The sequence below is a fragment of the Phalangium opilio genome, unplaced genomic scaffold (assembly GCF_054372755.1).
Source record: "Phalangium opilio isolate 3A_F unplaced genomic scaffold, DU_Popi_V2 ptg000369l_1, whole genome shotgun sequence".
Taxonomy (NCBI): Eukaryota; Metazoa; Arthropoda; class Arachnida; order Opiliones; family Phalangiidae; genus Phalangium; species Phalangium opilio.
Genome location: NW_028324232.1, coordinates 545,705 through 567,721, shown reverse-complemented (window position 1 = coordinate 567,721; position 22,017 = coordinate 545,705). Strand labels below are relative to the sequence as shown.

At 34.5% G+C, this 22,017-nt stretch overlaps 1 protein-coding gene across 1 annotated transcript in view; it reads left to right on the top strand.

The window, feature by feature from the left end:
• Nucleotides 1-22,017, top strand: part of LOC149597173 (BTB/POZ domain-containing protein 10-like) — a 71,398-nt gene that overhangs the window by 21,573 nt on the left and 27,808 nt on the right. The window lies entirely within an intron of this gene.

Sequence of the window (22,017 nt, the reverse complement as noted above, 5' to 3'; positions counted from 1 at the left end):
GGGGCAAAACGTCGTAACTCGTTACTAAGGGCACGGTCTAGTTACGACGTTTTGGAAATAAACTCCTCGATCGTAAACGCGCATTAATTTTAATTTCCGAAACGCACCTCATACTAATGAAAAATTAAATAGTGGCATAAAAACGGGACTGACTGTGTAGTTATCAATTTTTGTTTTTTTCCATGAAATTAACGTCGTGGAATTTCCAGGGTTTTCGTGGAAAATGAGGGATAATATTCCAGGTTTTTTGTAATACTTTTTATATATACATATATAAATATAAATATGAAAAAAAAAAAATAAATAAACAAAATGAAACCAAAATCCAAAATAATTCAACAATATTCGCGTTGTTGACAAAAAAGTGCGCGAATTTTAATTTAGTTTCGTTTTTCGGTGTTCAATATTAGTAAACAAACAAAGTTATTATTTCACCAGACTTTGTGAATAAAAAAAACTAACGGATTTTCGAACAATGAAAACCGGACAAACAATATTTGCGAAGGATTACTTAGTGGTCACCATAGTTTGACGTGTTATTTAACAACAGATAAATAAACAACCAAATAAACAAACAAACAACATAAAGAAACACTTTTACTATACTACTATAAAAAAAATCGGTTCCGCTGCTACAGCATGTACCTATATAATACTCTAATGTCTAGGAAAATATGCTGACAAATAAACAAGTTTAAAAGTAAACTAACAAATAACCTCCCCATCCTTCCCCCCCCTTGTGTTTAAAAATGGAGGTGCTACGAATTATAATCATCCCCTTGTTCTATGACGTCACCAATTTGGATTTATTAAGTTCCGCGTTGACGTCATCAGCTTTCGTTTCAGTTCACGTAAGTTGAACTAGACTAATTTGAATACGGAGTTCAGATTTGAATTCAGTACGATTAGCGCTTTCATTTGAATACTCGCAACGTATACTTACCACGAAGTTAAGTTTAGTTCATATTAGTTCATTTTGGTTGAACTACGACCATTCAAAGGTAACATAGTCGAGTAAGTACTTAAAATAAAGGTCGTAATGGTAAGAGTTTCATGGTTGAAACGTAAGATGTCATTGGTGATGTCGTACGATCAAATTTGGCATGATTAATTCTACGTCGCATCTCCGATACGTCTTTGTTCTGTCCTAAATAAATAAAAATAAATAAATAACACGCTTCCATAATACGTTTTTACGTTTAGAATAAAAACAACGATTTAATCTATATTATTTATCAATTTAATCGTATAGTTTTTAACATTCTTGTAAATTAATTATTATCAAGTTAATTGTGATTTTAATTAAGTAGAAAAAGGTGTTACGTATTTTATAATATAGTTGAAATATGACTGGTTGAAAATTTAAAAAAAAATACCCATAATTAAGTTAATATAATTAAATATTTTAATCATGATAAAAGCCTTTGCACAAGATGCCTTAAGTTTGGCACTTAATTATTTAGGCCAAAAAAATTAAAATAATATCTAACTCAAATCTCAAGCTAGTTAGAAACAATTTATTAAATATTATTTTTAATCTAATTATCCTAATCTAAATTTAATTTATATATTTATTAAAATAAATTGAGACACGAACACGCGCCTATCTTGTTTACATTTAATCATAACGTGTTTGGGATTAAAATGGAAGACCTTTTCGACGTGAATAATTTTACATTTTAATATTATATCTTATTGGAAGCCCTTACAAAGGCGGGAAGGATTTATGTCCGAGTTTTCGATTGAAATAGCCTATGATTTCGTTTCCCCTAAACTAATTTTCAACCAGTCATTACCCACGTAGCTGACGTAGTCTTTAACAACTGAGTTTTCATCCCCCTCATCCTAGTTCCACCCCCCCCCCCGGAATCCCAAAGTGATTTAATTAATTCTACAACTTGGAGATTTCACCGAAAAGGGGCTTCGAAAGATTAACGACCCGCAGTTGTTTTGTATTGTTACAAATCGTTGCGCTAGATTCCCAAATAGCTCGGTTCCTTCTAATGGTTCTAGAATTTTAAAGGTAAACTGTTTGTTGAAAACGCCTTTTGAATTAATTTCGGAAATTATTATTTAGATTTTATTCTTGAAGGTTCAGATATTAAAAAAAGTAAAAAAAAAATATTATTCGGTGAAATCTCTTTTTAAAATTTTATTTTTTAAAAATTACTAGGCCTAATTCCTCCTCCTATTTAAAACCATATTTTTAAAACGTATCGCCTATAATTTTTATTATAATAATATTTATTTATTTAAAACTTAATATTCGAACTTTAAAAAAAAACATTAACGTTAAAATTAAATCATCGTCATTCGTCAAATTTAGAAATTAATTAAAAAAAACAAGCGTAAATTATAGACATATTAATAATGGAAAAAAAAATATCAGAAAAATAAATATAACGTTCTATTAAAATCTGAACTATATATTTAAACAAAAAATGAAAACTCAAATTAATTACTTAATTAAAAAACACAAAAATTAAAAATATACGATGTGTAGGTTAATAAAAATAAATAAAAATGATTAACGGTAAATTTGACCTAATTAGGGGAAAATAATTAAAATTTAGGCTTATATTGACAACAAACAAACAAACAACAAAAATCATATCTAGAATTAGGAAAAAATATAAATTAAATTTAAAATTTGAAAAAAAAAACCAGAAAATGACGTCATAAAAATAGTTCGATATTTCTTTTTATTTCTAAGAAAATAAACCAAAAACAATTTTTAAGTCATCACGTTTAAGTAAGATGTTTTTTATGAAATATTTAAAAGTATAAATAAATACCAAAATAAAAACAATTAAGTGTTAACGAAAAAAACTATTAAAAATACCAAAAAAAAAAATTATTGCGCAAAGGCCCAAAAATACATTCACAACTTTCGAATTATAGTCAAGATGAAAAAAAAAAAATTAATTGATAAAAATTAAATGGCCCATAATATATTCCAATGTATATCCTATCCAAGTGTATACGTTATATAAAATTCATTATGACGACACGAGATATAAAATATAATATGGACATAAACTATACTACTATAAACTACAATTACTACATTACCGATGTAAATAAAGTTAGGTTTGTTTTATAATAAAAATAAGCCTGGTGTTCAATAATTATAAATCTCACTCTCTCCCTCTCTCGCGTCTGTAGTGTTAGTTGGTTAATTAGTCGTTTTCAAGTGTCAACAATGGAGGTTTTTGCGCGTAAAATGGATTTTGTACCCGGACCTAATTGGCAATGGAGGAATTTGCTATGGAAATCACGTGCAGATATTATTATTGGTGGATTACAAGTGCACAGTTGAATGGCGGAAGAATTGCAATGGATTTTACGTGCGCAGTTGTACAATGGGAAACATAACAATGGATTTTATACGCGCAATTGTGCAAGGGAAGAATTCCAATGGATTTTACATGCACAATTGGATGTCGGAAGGAATTACAATGGATTTTACGTGTACAGTTGGATGACGGAATAATTGAAGTGGATTTTACGTGCACAATTGTACAAGGGAAGAATTCCCATGGATTTTACGTGCGCAATTGGATGACGGAAGATTTGCAACGGATTTTACGTGCGAAATTGTACAAGGGAAGAATTGCAACGGATTTTACGTGCGAAATTGTACAAGGGAAGAATTGCCATGGATTTTACGTGCGCAATTGTACAAGGGAAGAATTGCCATGGATTTTACGTGCGCAATTGTACAAGGAAAGAATTGCCATGGATTTTACGTGCGCAATTGGATGACGGAAGAATTGCAACGGATTTTACGTGCGAAATTGTACAAGGGAAGAATTTCCATGGATTTTACGTGCGCAATTGTACAAAGGAAGAATTTCCATGGATTTTTTACGTGCGAAATTGTACAAGGGAAGAATTTCTATGGATTTTACGTGCGCAATTGTACAAGGAAAGAATTGCAATGGATTTCACGTGCACAAATGAAAACCAGCAAATCTATTTAATTATATTTGCGGAGATTGTTGGCGCGTTAAAAATGTCTCTAATGATGAATAGTCAGTCGAGGCGCGTCATCGTAAAAATCCATATCGCAAGTACAAGGCTAAATTTAATGTCAATTCGTAAATACGTAATGGTCGAAACAATAACCAAGTGACCGAAACAATAAACATTCCAACAGCTTTCGTCAACGACCGACCGACCGACCCCATGCTCCAGAGTTGGACTCCTTATGGAACGAAAGCGACATTTCGAAATCGGTCAAACGTGCCAACTTACACCCCTCCCCTCCCCCCTCCTTGCCTGACACGCAAACTTCGTGGAGAAATACAATCATGTCACGTGACAAAGGCCTAGATACCTCTACCTCGAAATATTGATTGCGGATAACGCTTCATAAACTTGCAGAAAGAGATTCAGCTCAGATCCAAGCGAAAATAGAAAAACATCTTTATGCCAGCCAAGCTTTGTTATTTTCTAGTAGTTTTCACCCTATACTTCGTTGTTGTAGAATTGTTTATTCGCTGTGTGTGTAAGCCTAGTATTATTATTCTATATTGTAGTAGTTTTAACCCTACACTTGATCCTTGTGTAATTATTTATTTAGGGACTACGTAGAACTATTCTTCTATATTGTAGTAGGTTTAACCCTACACTTGATTGTTGTGTAATTATTTATTTTAGGGGCTGCGTAGTATTATCCTTCTATATTGTAGTAGTTTTCACCCTACACTTGAAGTGATTAAGTCTATATAAATTAGTCGAGCAGTAATTTAAACGCGTTGAACGTGCAACTTACTTGGTGGGTAATTATACACTTATGGTTTCGCGATAAATCCAGGGCTTTAGTCGATGAAAAAAACCATTTATAGGATGACAAAAAAACAACAGGGACTCGGTGACAATTATGACGTAATAAAGCTTTTATCACCTGTCAGATTCAGTTGGTGGATTAAGATTGAGTTTGTGGCAACCTTAGAAATTATAAGGCATACCTTTATTGTCGTATTGAATCTAGGTATGTAATATACTAATAAAAATTTTAAAAAATTATTTTGAGCAAATATTTAACAATTAATCAAAATTTACGTAGCTCTACCAAAGGCAAGCGTATTCGTAGCTCATTGCTCAAATGAAAACGGCCCATATATTTTGTGCGTGATGACCCTTTTTTATCGGTCGGTTGCCCTTCCGAGTTGATACTCTTTCTTTGTCGTAATGGCTGTTACTCTCCGAAGAGTCCACTCTATGGATATTGTCTTTTAATCCATAGTATTCTCCGCTAACCCTAACAACGCTTTCATCTTCATTTGTCGACGGCCAAGATTCCCATCACTATAGAAATATATTAAACGCCGAGTAATTATTGTTAACTTCCATTTCGATAATTTTGTAACGTCTTAGTAAAGAACGCCTGTTGTAATTCAACGATAACGATTAGTGAATTGTAAGTCACCAATCGTAATAATTTTTCGATAACATAACTTCCACGGAACCATTTTAATCGACTTCTGATACATTTTTTTTTCGTTCGGCTTGTTTTGGCAAATGACTTACCCCTGATTTTTTTCTTTTTTGGTTGTACTGTGTGAGAATTGCTAGGACTTTGAAAGTACCATCTACCAAAAAAAAATATATTTTTGAGACTAATTTTGAACAGCAATATTTAATATTTAAAAAAAATGTCTACTAATTTAAAATATTGATTTATAAATACATCTTGGATTGGTACCACCGTATTCCTATCATATTTCTTTTGGGGGAGGGGGGAAGAGGTTGTAGTAGCGGGCGTAGCACTAGCATTAGGAGAGTGCCAAGGCTTAGGGATAACCTGAGTGTTCATAAATTTGTCATTTTAGTTCTTTTAGTTTTTTTTTTCTGTCCTGTGATATGACGAGCGTGTTACTGTATTCTTTTTTTTTTCTTGGCTATTCCCTTGGGTTAGGCTTAACGATCTTTCTAAGACTTTAGCCCCATAGACACCCTACGCTCTTCGTTCTTAACGACCCTTTTACAAGCTAAAATACACGCCTAGTACCTACCCATCATGCATTTGGGGTTTTTTTCCTTTCCTTGGAGGTATAGGCTTAGAGTCCATTACAAACTTTAAAATATCTATTCCAATCTTTTTTTTTTTTTAAATATCAAATTAAATAGGGTAAGTATACTTTCGGATATGGATATCGACGCGAGGAATTATGGGAAGTTAACTATAGTAATTTATTTATTTGGGAATATTTAGTGGTTATTTTTAGAAGAATTTAGCTACTCACGAAATATTAAGATTAAATTAAAATTAAATAGGTTATTTTTCCAAGAATTTAGCTGTTCACGAATTATTAATATTAAATTAAAATTAAATATGTTAATATAAACTAAACGAGTGGTGTGTGTAGGAAATTATGTCTATTTCTATCACGAAATTTTAATATTAAATTAAAATTAAATAGGTTAATTTTCCAAGAATTTATCTACTCACGAAATTTTAATATTTAATTAAAATTAAATAGGTTAATTTAATTTAAACGAGTAATGTGTGTAGGAAATTATGTCTATTTTATTATTTTTTATAAATTTCAGTTCTAGATAATTTTCCAAGAATTTGCAATATAATAAAAAATTTCCATATGCATACTCGGGTGTATTGCGGGTTAATGATTTACAGGGGCTCATAGAAAATATATGGGATTGGTTGCCCCTACATGCTGGCTTCTCGTGAAATTTTAAGATTAAATTAAAATTAAATAGGTTAATTTAAATGAGTGGTGTGCTTAGGAAGAAATTATGTCCATTTTTATTATTTTTATAAATTTCAGTTCTAGACGATTTTTCTAGAATTTGAGCTCCAATATTAATTTTGGATCTATATACTCGGGTGTATTGCGGGTTAATGATTTACAGGGGCTCGTAGAAAATATATGGGATTGGTTGCCCCTATATATTGGCTTCTCCAGAAATTTATTAAAATTGAAAATTAATATATTTATAAAGCATTAATAAAACAATGATAGTACATTAATAATAATCTAAGCTATTAATATTAAATCGCGAAACATTTTAGGTTCTTTCAATTAAATGTTTGTGGTGTTGACGTACGTATTTTGATAGAATCCTATGTTGGCAGTTTTTAGCGTTTGAGGTGCAGCCACGCAATTCTTTGCAGCAACGGCACTTTCTAGATGAAAATAAGGAAAAAAGAAGAAAATTGCTTAAAGCTGGTCTTTTCAAAAGTTCTCTGGCGCATGCGGCGGCGCTACTGAAACTAAAGTGAAACGTCACGTCTTTTTAGTTGACGTCATAAATTTTCTTTCGCAAATCTCGTGGGGGTTTGGCAAATAGAATTCAACATTGATGACGTATATACGTCACTACGTAGAAAATGTTGAATTAAATCACCTACACGTTTTTTGATTTTTGTTTTAGTTAGATTTAAATTAAGTTGGTTAATTAAAATTTACTTTGATTAGAGAATAAACGCGGCTTTACAATGGTACAAACCGTGTTCAAATCGAACCCTAAATATTTTTTTTTTTTTGGCAATTCAAAACTCAAAATTGCACCTGATGGCAATTAAGTTTGAAATTTTTCAAACTTGCTTATTTGTGGATAGATTCTCAATTAATTTGAGTAGAGAAAAAACACGACTTTACAATGGTACAAACCGCGTTCAAATCGGACCATAAATAAAGAAGTTTGATTTTTTTAAAAAAAAAATTCAAAATTGCACCTAATAGCAATAAACAAGTTTGAAAATTTCAAACTTGGTTATTTATGGGTCGATTTGAACGCGATTGGTTTCATTTTAAAGCTATTTTTAAGGCGAATTCGAATCCGGTGTTAAAACTCTAAGATTAGTTCATCTTCCCTTTGAAAAATCGACTTTTGAGTAAGCGGAGCGTGTCCCTTTTTGGAAATCGTTAAATGGAGAAGAAAAAGAGTGAGAGGACTTCTTGGTCTTTGAGAAAGAGAGAAAAGGGAAAATTTATGGTACCTCGTTATAAATAGTTTTTAAAACCTTAATTAAGAAGCATGCCCGAAAACGATTAGATTTGATGATTATAATTAAGTTTTAATTGCTCTCCGAGCGCGCTACCCCCTACTCCCTACCCTACCCTTACCCCCTAGTCGCGTTCATTTTCCTTTAACCTTTGATTTAAACTCTTAATTAGCTTTGATGCCTTTTTACTTCATTTACCACCGTGTCTTTTATTTTTACATTTGTTACTTACACCAACCTATTATACGTTTGTAGGCATTTCTTGGACGAAATAACCGAGTTGAAATTGCAATAAATTAACTGGCTTGATTCGGAAGGTTAATCCCTTCTTAGGGTGCGAATTATGATAACCATATCAGAGTTTCGAGACTACGCGGAACTTGAAGTTTATTAAAGGCAATCAATTTCTAGCGTCGCGAGTTCTTGAATCGTATATTTCTTTTTAAGGTCCATCCCGTGTTCGTAGGCAATAAAGCCGAACACGAAGGGGGCATTAATTTAAGACCCTTTGCCACGCTGGGAAACGCACCAATGAGGGGTGGAAGGGAGAGAGGGGTGGGACACGCGCGGCTCCGTAAAGCACCAACGACGACGTATAATTTGCCCGCAAATTGCAACATTAATAAAACGAAAATTCATGAAAAAGAATGCCGCCAACATATTTCGTACCTTTTTTTATTTTTTTTTAAAGGGGAAGTTATAAGATAAGAGGTTTTGGGTTCAAGATACGTGTATGGCTGCATAGAACACGTTTTTAGCTACAAATTAAGATAAAAAACTTCAATATTGGTCGAAAATTGACAAAGTTACAAACTGTTGTTTAAAAATAAAAATATATTTTTTTAGTTCTTATTAGTTTTTTACGAATTAGACGGTACATCTGGGTTTATTATAGTTACGTATTTGTGTAGAACACGATCTCAGCTACAAAATAAGATACATAACGTCAAAATCGGTTGGTAATTAACGAAGTTACGAATCTTTTTAAAAAATAAATACAAAAATATTTTTTATTTTTTTTTTCTTCTTCACAAAATCAGATTTTGAGGTTGCTGCGTTCATTCTCAATAAGCTCTTTAGTTAAATATAAATGTCTGTTGTTTGGTTAGTGTATGCTTAACTATTCCTTTAAAAAGTGAGTGTCTCTCTCTCTCTCTCTCGGAACTAGCTCGGATTACGGTCCATTACAGGCAATTTGAAAGAGTATGAGATGTGAAAAGTATGTTTTGAATATAGCCAAGTTCAGCCCCGTATAAATCGTATCTTTTTCTATGGAATGCCATTTTTTTCTATGCGTGTCCCTTCATCTTTAGACGCTATTCAATTCATAGAGATGGTCATAAATTTTGAGTCAACCTCTTCCGGATATGTCCCCGAGCCTAAATGAAAAATTATACAGCGAGTTAACCCAATTTCTTTTTTTTTATTCTTTATATATATCTCTCTCTCCCTCCCCTTCTTATGTAATAGGGATACTTTTAAGGTCCAAGATAATGTCAACTTATCTTGAAAGTGATTTAATATTGAAAGAAACCGGTTTTCTACCTGGAATTAGTACTAGCTTAAATTGACGTTTTTTTTTGTTTTTTTTTTTTGTTTCACCTTTGAATTATTTTATTTTAATTAATTGATTTGTGAAAATATAAATTTTATTACGGAGCGTCAACTTATCTTGAAAGTGATATAATATTGAAAGAAACCGGTTTTCTACCTGGAATTAATACCAGGCTAAATTGACGTTTTTTTTTGTTTCACCTTTGAATTATTTTATTTTAATTAATTGATTTGTAAAAATATAAATTCTGTTAACGAACGTCAACTTATCTTGAAAGTGATTTAATATTGAAAAAACCGGCTTGCAATGGATGTTTATTGCCAAGTTAATTTGACGTTAATTATTTATTTTTTTTTTTCGATATCAGAAAATACAAAACTATTTTCCTTGTTTTTAATACCGTTGACGTCGGCATTTTTGGGAATGACGTCACGTTGTCATTTACGAATGGTTGAACAACCCCAAAGATGGTTTTTACTGAAAATTGTCTTTTAGCTATAAATACTGTATAAAAAAGCGTACTATCCATGTCTGATGGAGGGAGGGATACAAAAAAAAAATTGTAAAGAACTAATGAAGAACCAATATCGTAGGCTGCTGCTCATCTACTGAGAGAGGTCTCTTTCTCAACAGATAGAGAGCGAAATCAATAAATAGAAATGGCCGACGCACCCTATAACCAAAGATGGGTCCGCCCTAACAGCCGCTTTATTATAAGAACCCCAACTTGGCTTTGACCCTATCTTATCGACGCCGATAAATATAGATATATGCTCCTTGCAATTGACAATGTTACCAAAATGAAGGGTAGATATTACGGAAAATAACCCCCAGGCTGCCGCAGTGTTACCATGCAGAAAGAAAAACTATACCGCATTAATGGTAGACACACATGGTAGTACCGTTATGTTTTGTCAACGTGGGATTGATCTAATACAACGAGACTATTCCTAAGCCTTTGCATTACCTAATTTTAATTGAATCGCATTATTTATTCAATATCATCGAATGGTTTTATTAATTTATCCGAGAATAGTATAAGCGATATGTGTCGCCATTTTGAGACTGAGGTTTTTGGTTTCCAACTCTATATCGGTATGATGATATCAAATTTTTTGTTTTATGGGCGAAACCGAGGCTTGAGAAGAACCGTTCCGTTTCCGTTATCGTAGCTCGTTATGTCCTGAAACATTAAGCGGCGATCGGAGTAAAAATAACCCCGCCGGAAAATGACCACTTGGCCAGAGAGAGAGGACGAAAAAAAATCAGCCATTAGAATTCGTGTCAGGTGGCGTATTTTTAGATTCTGTGGTCATTTTAGCAGCTCCATTTCGTAATTACGATATATTGATGGGTTTCATATCATACTTTTGCTCGACGTTTAAAGAGCGAGTTAATTTTAAAATTCTTTACCCCCTCAAAAAGGTCAAAGTTCGTGAGAAAACGTGCACAGCTCTGTTTCAAAGAAGTTTTATATTTATTTATTTTTAAGTCTGTATCATAAGTTAATTTATGCAGCCCCATTTCGTAATTACGACATGTTGATTTTAAAATTCTTTAACCCCTCAAAAAGGTCAAAGTTCGTGAGAAAACGTGCACAACTCTGTTTAAAGATAATGCTGAAGTGTTTCAAAGAAGTTTTATATATTTATTAAGTCTTTATCATAAGTTAATTTTAACCTCTGTTCAATAAGTCAACTAATATAAATGATTTGGCGACTTAAACCGTAAAGTTAACGCCTTAAAACTGTTATCCTTATTGTCATATACTTATGCTGCAGACGAAATGCATTAAGTTTACGATGCAGTCTTCTCGAGTCGAAGTTGATCTACTTATCTTTATTTTTATTCTAATATATAATGTTTTGCGCTTCCACCAATTTTACCTTTCGGGTCTCGAGATCACGCGCCACTCTCCCCCCTCTTCCGCCCCCCCCCGTATAAACAGTTATGGTTGGCTTATGAAACATTAATTCTTAGATAGGAAACCATACTAAATATTTGGGGAGGTCTTCGTCTTTGATTAAACGCGACTTCTTATTTTTTTGAAAGATGGATTTTAATTCGGGGCCGCGTTGAAACTATTCCATTAATCATTCTCTTATTCTTTCCAGGCGGGGGGAAGGGGAAGGGGCGAGACACATTCAAATATCACCTCCCCCCACTGGACCGTTTCTACGGTAGTAATCGAGTCTGGGAATATTTGGAAAATGTCATATCCCAAAACGAAAACGATTGCAGTCTTATATACATATATACTTTCAAAGCTATATTTGATTTTTCTTCTTTCCCAATACATTACATTAGAAGGTCGAAAAATATATTTTTTTAAAATTGGTAATTACTCGAGATCTAATTGACGTGGGGCCAAGTACTTGGTACCATTGGAAAGAGCGCAATTTACTCTATCAAACCCTACCAGAGTTTTGACAAATGAAAATTCGTTATTAAATAAAAAGGTCGTAAACTACTCTAGCTCTGGTTTGTTTATTCTTTAAAATTGGTAATTACTCGAGATCTAATTGACGTGGGGCCAAGTACTTGGTACCATTGGAAAGAGCGTAATTTACTCTATTAAACCATCCAGTTAGGTTTTTAATTTACCAGAGTTTTGACTAATTAAAATTGGTTTTATTTTTAGAAAAAAAATCGTCGTAAATTACTCTAGCTCTGGATTGTTTATTTTTTAAAATCCGTAATTACTCGAGATCTAATTGACGTGGGGCCAAGTACTTGGTACCATTGGAAAGATCACGGTTTAATCTACAAAATCCACGAAGAATTTATCCGTTAGCTTTAAAATTCGCCAGAGTTCTGGGGCGATAAACTTGGCCTATTTTGTGAGCCAACTTTAAAACGAAAATTTTTCAAGTTCCAAAAAGTTTGGTCGACGCTCTCAACTGTTTTCCGATTATTTGAAGACCAAATTTTTTCTCTTTCTTTTTATTTTGCTGGAGCTTTTTCTTTTCATAGCTTTTAAGGTTGAAATGATTTGGTCGAAGGCTCGCGGTATTGGAAATACTCAACAGGGATAAAGTAGGCTTAAGACGGGACCAAGGCCCAAATGACAATGAAACCAATCTTTTCAGTCTTAGGATAAAAGAAAAAAAGAAAACCCCTTTTAGGACATCGGAGCGCTCTAAACGAACTCCGATACCTTACGTTAAATTAAACCTAACGTATCAATATATTTTGGCACCGTTACAACGACCGAGGCTTAACTATTGATTAGAGGCAAAATGCGATATATCGAAAACTCCTTGAAAAAAAAAAAATAGTACGTTGTCATTAGGTTTAGACTTAAATTGCTATTGAAGCGGGAGCGGGTTTAGGGACAAGTAACATTAGGTTTTGGGTGTTGTTAATTATTTCGTTTCAATTTGCATTAATTTCCGATTTAGGGCTTTGTTTTGTTATATATTGATTAGATTATAGGCGCGACTCTATCGAGCTCGTTAAGACCTTTAAAAAGAGTACTTACAACATAGGGTTACCGTTACCTTATCGACTGATTATTAGCAATAATAACAGGAATGCATACAGCTACTAGGAATCATTGTGCCCCTCGTTAATTTCTTTGAATTCGGGTTTTGTGGGTATACCGGACTTAAGAACTCATTCTCATAGCGTCTTTCCTAACTGTCGTTCCATTGGTTCCTAGAAATGCCAGTTCCTACGCTCCAGGTGCAGCCAGATAGATTATTAATTCGGCTCGGTAAAATTGGCCATACATAATGATTAGTCTATCTAGCTCCTCCCATAAAATCCGCCTTTGATACACTAGATGAAAATGGATGGACACGCAATTATTCCAATTAGCTGATATGCATTCCTGGTTAAACTCGCCTACTTTTTAAGCGATTCATTGTTGTTTATACTCTACGGAAAGCTGATTTCAAGACGATTCCTTGGCCGCGGTAAAATAAACTAAATTTAGCTGTTATAACGAGAAAACTATGCCTGTTATAGCAGCAAGCAAGCACACTAGACATATATTGACAAATATCTATATGACAAGAGCGTTCCTCTCAGCCATATTTTTAACAAAAAAAATACTCTCTTCAATTGTCGTTCAGAATAGAATAGCAATATCATTCATATGGATAAAGAGAGACTTTAAAAACAAAAACATCTTATCTTAACTTGCCTGGAACCTAAAAGATACATTGTTTGAGATGTTACAAAAATGTCAATATGTCCCGGGGGGGGGGAGAAGGAAGGGGGAGGGGATATACTTGAGTCTAAAGGAAGAATTGGAAACTTGGGCCTAAAGCTTCAATATTTTATAAGAAATATACAAGTTATTTAACATTTTCTTGGGTTTTTCTTCGTTTTTCCTGAGACTTGAAAAATAGAATTCTCAAAAACCGTACGTTACTTTTTTAGATGTCAGTCAGATAGTCTAAGGTAAAGCCAAGGCTTATTGCGTATTGTCAGAATCAATATATATTCTTTTCCCCCTTCTACCTTCTTGGAAAACAGTCGCCCCGAACTCTAGATGGATGTTTTTTCACACACACAGCTAGAGCTTGTTGATTTTAGAAGTCACAAAAATATGTGCTGTTGTTTTCGTTTATTATTTATTTTCCGAGTTGGTTTTTTTGTAATTGTTTCTAAGTAAAGGGTTTGTAATATGTCAGTTAGCTTTATGGTTAGATTGGTATGGTTAATGTATTCGTATTCCTCTCGAAAAATGCTTTAATTTGAGTATAAACATGATAGGATTCGGATTATTTAAAGAATTTAGTGACCTTTGACCTTTATAATCGTTAAAAATTGGTTTTAAATTTGAAAATGTTTAATTTGAGTATAAACATGATAGGATTCGTATTATTTAAGAATTTAGTGACCTTTGATCTTTATAATCGTTGAAAATGGGATTTAAATTAGAAATATTTCGAATTTGATTTGAAAAATGCTTTAATTTGAGTATAAACATGATAGGATCCGTATTATTTAAGAATTTAGTGACCTTTGACCTTCATATTCGTCAAACATTGCTTTTAAGTTAGAAATATTTCGAATTTGATTTGAAAAATGCTTTTATTTGAGTATAAACATCGTACTGTTCGGATTATTTTAAAGATTTTGTGACCTTTGACCTTTGACCTTCAAAGTTAGCTTTAACCTTAAAAAATATTCGAAACTCTCTCAAATAATAGTCAAATAACCTTATGAACTTTTCAAAAATAGTTCAACTACACGCCTGTTTGAAAATTTATTTTTTGAAACAATGCTTTAAAATATTTACAAAATAACCTTAAGTCGATCGAGAAACAAACCTTGTTACGCATTTTTATCATAACAAATAAACGCGACAACGTATCGTGACACGACCACAATAGAATGTATCACATTCAGTCTGTTTTATTTTCAAAATGTATATTTATTACCTCGAATCGCGTGATGGTCACGACGCATGCGCCAACTACCTCTACACTGGGCTGGCAACTTTAGACTTAATAAAATGTGTCAAGCGAAAAATAAGCCTTCAACAATGTTGTCAATTTTGATGTCGTGCCATTTTAATTTCGCTTATACTCTTTTTCTTTAAAAGCCAACCGCCGCGGTTGACAATGTATGAACTATTTTCTTCTCTACCACGTTTAATATTGAGTATCAAACCGCCGTATATTATTTGTAGTTTGTCAACTTCGCTTGGAACAATATTATACATTTCGTGACTGTTACAGGTTCGGGTTATAGTTTTAATGGAGCGTTTATAGCTTTTAGAAACCGTCAAACGTGTACGTGAAACGGCACACGTGTATTTAAATTTATGTTGAACCTCCTAGGGTTTAATAATAGTTTGAAAGGTTGGCGTTGGGGTCAGGGGTCACCCTCCATTTTTTGTAACACACCCTGTATAATAATTTCAACATTGTTCATAAGCTAATAATGTCGTTTCACTATAAAGAGATTTATTTATTTATTTCTCTTTAAATTGTTGGCAAATATTGTAAAGCTCGTATTTATCTTCCGCATCCTTTGAGTAGACGGGCATCGACTAAGTCCCGAATATAAAAATAAATTGTCCAACTTTATTGACTTAGTGCCGAAACAAATGTCCCTCGATGCGGATAATATTTGCAGTTATTTTTAAAGAACAGTTTTATGTTCAAAGCGAGCCTATAAAGTCGCTATATTTGCATAATGCTACGAAGAATCTATAGTATGACAATATTGCATGGTATGGTCCTATAGTGTTTTTGAGAAAATCCAATAATTCCTTGAAAATAACTTGGCTGGCTTTATTTTTCAATGAAATATGGATACGTACTTCGAAATATTACAAACTGAAATACGCTTTTCTAGGAACGTAAATTTTCAAATTTTTAAAAGGATATTAAAAACGATCCAATATAGTTTAGGAATAATTTTCTTTGGTTTTTTTTTAAAGTGAAAACTTTCGTATTTGTCGAGTTCCCAATGATGGCGTCGCTAAAGTTGTCATTTCGATTTAGCTGGACTTTTATGGGGTAGTCCGTATCAGTACTGACCACTGACCCATACCCGTAAAAACAAGGAGGTCCTAACCGTTCAATTCCCTCGATGGAACCGTGTAATTTATTTAACTTTAAACCCTTTTACGATGCCCCCCAAACGGCATAGTTACTTGTCCATTGAAGATCACAGTCCATAGCGGCAATCGCTTGTTTGTGGACCGTTTCAATCTGGGTTTTATATTAAATTTATACCGAATTGATATTATCAAAAGGGGTTAAAGATTAATTCGCTCCCCAGTTTAGATCGTAAAGGTCTATCGGAAACTGATAAAGGGTATATATAGGCTCCTAAAAGGTTAAGTGACCATAATTTAGGTATAGCTCGGGTCAAGGACTAAAATGGACAGTCCCGATTGAGCGACTGCTGCTGGTGGTGGTTGGTGGCCAAGCTTAGCTTAGGAGTTTGGTCACAGCTGCGTTACGATTAGACCTGACGTATACTTGCTATTGGGGGGTAGGATAGCAATTGCAGTTGCAGCCGGGAGGGAGGGTAAGGGGGGGACTTGAGAAATGATGCCACCACTGTTGGTATTAATGGTGGTAAGGGTCAACTTTAACCCTAGTGGCTGGCTCATGCAGCTAGATATCGTGAGTGAACTTTGGAAACTAAAAAATTTACTAAAGTTTTCGGATCATCGGTCAAGCCGTTTCTTTTGAAACGGACTGAAGTTGGTTGCTTTGGCAAACGTTATTTAATAGACTTGCAATTGAGATATTTGCCAATTGCCATTTGCTATATTTATACTTTAACAATAATGTTAATTGCATTGATTCAGGGTTCGAAAAGACTTGCCTAAATAATAAGAAATAATTAAAATGGTTCATAAAAAATAATGAATTTTAAATAATACTTTTGAAGTTGCAACAACAATCTTTTTTTTTAAAAAAAAAAATAAATTATTAATTAAATTTTTAAATTCATCTAAAAAAAATTTAAGATTCTAGTGATGGGTTTTATTAAGCTGGTTTTTATGCTAGGTAAAACCCATGGGGTTTTTTTGGGGGGGGGGTTATTCCCCATATCAAGATACAGAAAGACCTCCTAGCGTCCGCTTTACTACTCTCAAATTTAAATATTAAATTTAAATTAACAATAATTCGTAATTAATTAATTTAAAAATAAATGTGAGAAGGTTAAAGTGGCGATGATTGAACGTAACGTGGTGGTGGTATCAACGGTACTGAGAAGATTTTACCAGCAGCAGTAAAAAGAAACGCCGCGTACTCGTTCTTCCTTTCTTGATGTATGGCGAAAAATTTCCAAATCGATTTCTGACTGAATAGATCAGTAACTAGATATTCGACCCGAATATGTTAATAAGGAATAAACGGGGGATAAGGGAGATAAGCGGGTAACCCTTGGCGAGTTTATTGTATTAACTCGGAAAGTGCAGACGAAGGGGGAGGGGAAGGGGGAGAGTGGTCCGAATCTCGTTGGCCTTCTATTATTGCCTACATTGACGAAATTTTTGCGCTCCGCTTTTATGCTAAGCAAGGAAGTCTTTCTGATCTCGAGGAAGCCAGTTTCCTTTTCCTTATGTCCGAGTTATAAGGAAGATGCTGCTGCTACTACCGCTAGCTATTAGAGACCGAGACCAAGGCTTAAGTCTGGCTGGTTAGCAACCGCCTTAAATTATTATTATTATTTCATTTAATATCGTTTTATTTTAATTATGTTTATTGAATATTAGTGTAGTAATGACAGTGCTTGTATTTGATAGCGTTACACTGTACGAGAAGATAATATTAGGTGTCACTATACTGTAGAAAAGGTATTATTATTATTATTATTATTATTATTTCCAAGTTATTCCGGAGGGCTTTGTATCAAGTAATATCATGTTAATAAGGTAAAGGGGACGTATATAAAGGACGTCTTACCACGTACTATTTTCTTTCTTAAACATCATTGGATATCAATACGCCGCTATAATAAATTTCTTAGCCCCCAAATCATTTTAGATAATTAGAAATGAATCAGTTGCCAGTGATTTGTTATTAGATCTTCCCCTGCATCATTCAGATTTGGAACTGATCTGAACTGAATTCTACAATAACCTTAAGTCTGTTGTTGTAGATAGCGGTTGATTATTGCACACGTCACACAAATAACTGGCAACACTTGAGTATTTGCGCATTATCTATTATATGTAAATATGATTTTGTGGTACGAACTAGACCGGGGGGGGGGGTTGGCGAAATGGTACCTTTACCGTGAAAGCTTTAGGGGGAATTGGTAAAAGCTGGGGCCCCCAAAAAAGTGGGCGGGAATAACGCGGCAAGCTTGAAAACAATCGTTCAAGCAAAGGAAAATGGGGGGCCCAGGCTATATATGCTATAGCTTTAAAAGGGGTTTTCGCTGCTCAAAAAGAGAACCCCTCGCAAAAGTGCATGCCGCGTACCTTTTTTCAATTTCAAAGTACAATGGAACCCATTCCTAATACCACGTTATTTCGTTAAGCCTAAAGCCCTGGTAAAAGCGGGTACTGTATTGTGGAATTGAGATGAAATCGGGGGTTAGGCACGAGGCGAAATCCTTTTTGGTTGGATTCTTTCTTGGGAGAGCCCCGGCCCCATCTTTAAGAGGTTGAATCGCTTGTTTCTCGGGCATGGCCCCACTCTTCAATCACCCTGATGCCATCGCCAGCCGTTAAGGGGTTGGGATTCGACCCCCCATTCATCCCCACCATCAGGGGGTTTTGGGGTTCTGGAAGTGGGGGGGGGGGCGAGATACGTACGACGTCGATTAATGAGAGTTTAACTCAACTACCACCTTTTCTATAGTCTCATTTCAACGCCATTTTGCAATGCATTTTTGACCCCGATTCTACTATACCTAACCTTTAAAGGACAAGTCTAGAGATTTTTTCATTTCAAATCGCTCAGTTCAGTTCTTTCTGGACCTGAGAGGTAGTAGCTTCATTTCGCATACCAACTTGGATAATTTTGAAAATCCAATTTAATTTAACTCACCTAAATTATAATACTTCTTTATTTACTACACGTTTTAAATTTGGTTTACATCATTTTAAAACTCTATTCTATTCGTCTTTATCGTTTGAAACTTGCCCTTTGACCTTTGCCGTATTATATTGTAAGCTAGTCTGCGGCGGCCGGGGGTTAGGCAGGCTTAAGTTGTATTGAATTTCTGTTTTGAAACGGACCTTTATCGAGGCCTTTCTTTTTGGAGGCCGAGCTTTTTCTTTTTGCTTTTGGCGTTTTGTTCTAAGAAAGTGTAAGACGGTGGGGGGGGTAAGGGGTCTGTTTTGCCCCAGAGGGGTTTGAAAGGTGGAAGTGTAATATAGGCAGGATGAGGAAAGGAAAGGGGGAGGGGGGTCTAAGGTCTCTCCCTTCCCCCCCCCGAGCTAACCTCCTTTGTTACAAATGTTCTCTTAATATTTTAAAGCGCAAACCTCTCTTTTCCCCTTCTTTCTTGGAAAAGCTCAATTTAGAATTTTCGAGCCTCGGCTCTATCAATATAACGGAAAGTCACTATTTTTTTTTTTTTTGCTCCTTATTCTTTCTTCCCGAATTCTGCTATGTACTTTATTTTATTAGTTTCAAAAACTATTTGAAACTGATTTTTACTCTTAAATCTTCAATTTTTAAACTGGAAAATTCATTAGGAAAGATCTTTCAAAGTTCCTTTTAAGGCGAATGAATATTTCTAACCTTTTTTCCACGAATCTCGCTCTTCCATTTTTTCCCGCCTTTAATTCCCAGCGCGTGCTATGAATATTTCCCGCGCGTTTCTTTAATCTCGCGCTATAATATTTCCAGCCTTTTTTGCTCGAATCTCGCGCTTCCATTTTTCCCGCCTTTAATAAATTCCCAGCGCGTGGTCTAAATATTTTTCGCGCGTTTTCTTTAATCTCGTGCTATAATATTTCCCGCCTTTTCTTCTTTTTAATCTCACGCGCGCGCTCGCGATATTTGGCGCGTACGTAAAATATTTTCCCGCGCTTTTTCTTCTTCAATCGTTTATTTTCGCGAATTTATAATAATGTAATAAGTTTTGGTAGAGAGAGAGCGTGCGTGGCGTGATGGGGGGGGGAGGAGGGGGTAATCTTTGTATTTGGCGTTGGTCATTTGGAAATGAAATAGCAGACGGCGCTTTCCTTCTTAATGACTTAATGATGGCCTAGGCTTCGTATATAAAGGGCTATTTTAGTTTTCCTTAGTTCCGGTTTTAACGCTTTGAAAGCTCTTTCCTCGGAGCTCCTTTTCCAAATGGTCGGTTCACTCTCTAAGAAATGGGCGTTTCTGGAACCGGGGACCACTTTAATGAATTTGCCAGCGCGGCCTCGCGGTGTAGAGGCATTTCTACACTGTCCCTATGTATACTTTGCTGCTAGAAACATTTTGTCTTACACGTACTGAATTTACTCTCTAAAAGCGGTGGCCGTATTTTAACAGAGGTCAGCTTAATGTTTTTTATTACTTGACCCTTCCCTTTTCTTATTTTTCTTATTTATTTCCGCGTTTCTCGCATTTAAGAGTTTATATTCCGGGACTTGGTTGGTTTAGTTACTTTGATTCGGTTATCTCTTTTAATGTTTTTAACTCTTTTAATATCATAACAGAGTCTGGATTATTTATCCAGACCAAAATTTATTAATTAAAATCTATTTTAATTATAAGGCTGGAAAACTACGTGTAGTATTCGCGGTCATTCCTTTAATGAAGCCAATGATAAAACGGGTTTATGACAGTCTTGCTCGAACTCTTTCTCTATTAATTCATTTTTCACGAATAAAGATTTATTTTTTTTTTAAGAAAAACGTAAGAAGAGAAAATAAAATGGCAAAAAGGCACGTTTTGCCGTAAAAGCTGTCGTTGTACAAAAATGCCATCGGAAAGGAACTCAAAATCCCCACTACATTATCGATCCTAAGATTTCGTAATTATTTTTTTATTTTATTTTCTTTAAAAAGTTATTTTTTAAAAAAAAAATGAAATATTCTTTTGACAGTAAGGTTAATACGTAATGCATTGACGTCATCAGTGCGTCATCAATTGTCTAAAGCAAAATATCTTGAATTATATATTATCAACTATATTTAAGTTTTAATATTGGACTTTTAAGTTCATAAGTGATATGTTCCTTCCATAAGTTTATTAATATCTGGTCATGACAAACTGAAATGCTAGTGAGGTAGGTCATAGATTCGAGGAGGTAAAGCGAGGGAGGTCTGGTTGGTGAGGTGGCGCTGATGCCAAAGGGGGCTTAGTAAGGCAGACTAAATAGGAGTGCCTAGATGGAATAGGTCCTAGCTGCAAAATTAATTTACCACCACCGAGTGTACTTAGGACTTCAATTTAATTCGCTCCCCCTCGTTCTCCTTCTCGAACTAGTTATCTCGAGAACTGTAAGTCTCTCAGTAGCATTACGAACGTGTCATACTTATCATTTAACATCATCTTATAAACTTATGGTTATACATATTGTAAATACTCGTGGAATCGTGCTGGTTGTTGTGTATAGGCGTGGCTTGAGGCTGAAAGAGCGCGAAAATTCAATGGCGAAACTCTTCTTCCATTTGCTAGCGTCTTAAAAAAAACTAAAAAAAAATATGATATATCTTTGGAACAGAGATTAAGAAAACGAAAAAAGGGGGTTTTTCTTTGAGAAATGTTTCCCTTTGATGGGACGACCAAACTGGCAACACATCAAAGGCTAAAACACACTTAAACCGTACATTATGGAGCCATATATAGTAATACGGGGAAGAGAGAATTTAATTCGGAGTAGAATTGCCGCGTCTTATCAATTGCGGAAATAAAACACACAAGTCCGAACTATTTCTGGAACGATTTTCTACATATTTTCTACCAAAGTATGCTTAAGTCTTTAGCCTCGGTTGCTGTCCGTTTTCGGTTAAAATCTCCAGAGTGGAAAACTTAGATTTCGGGGGGGGCGAGATGTGGGGGGGGGGAAGACTCTAGCGAGCGTAAAATGTGACGCCCCAGACCCCAGTCGG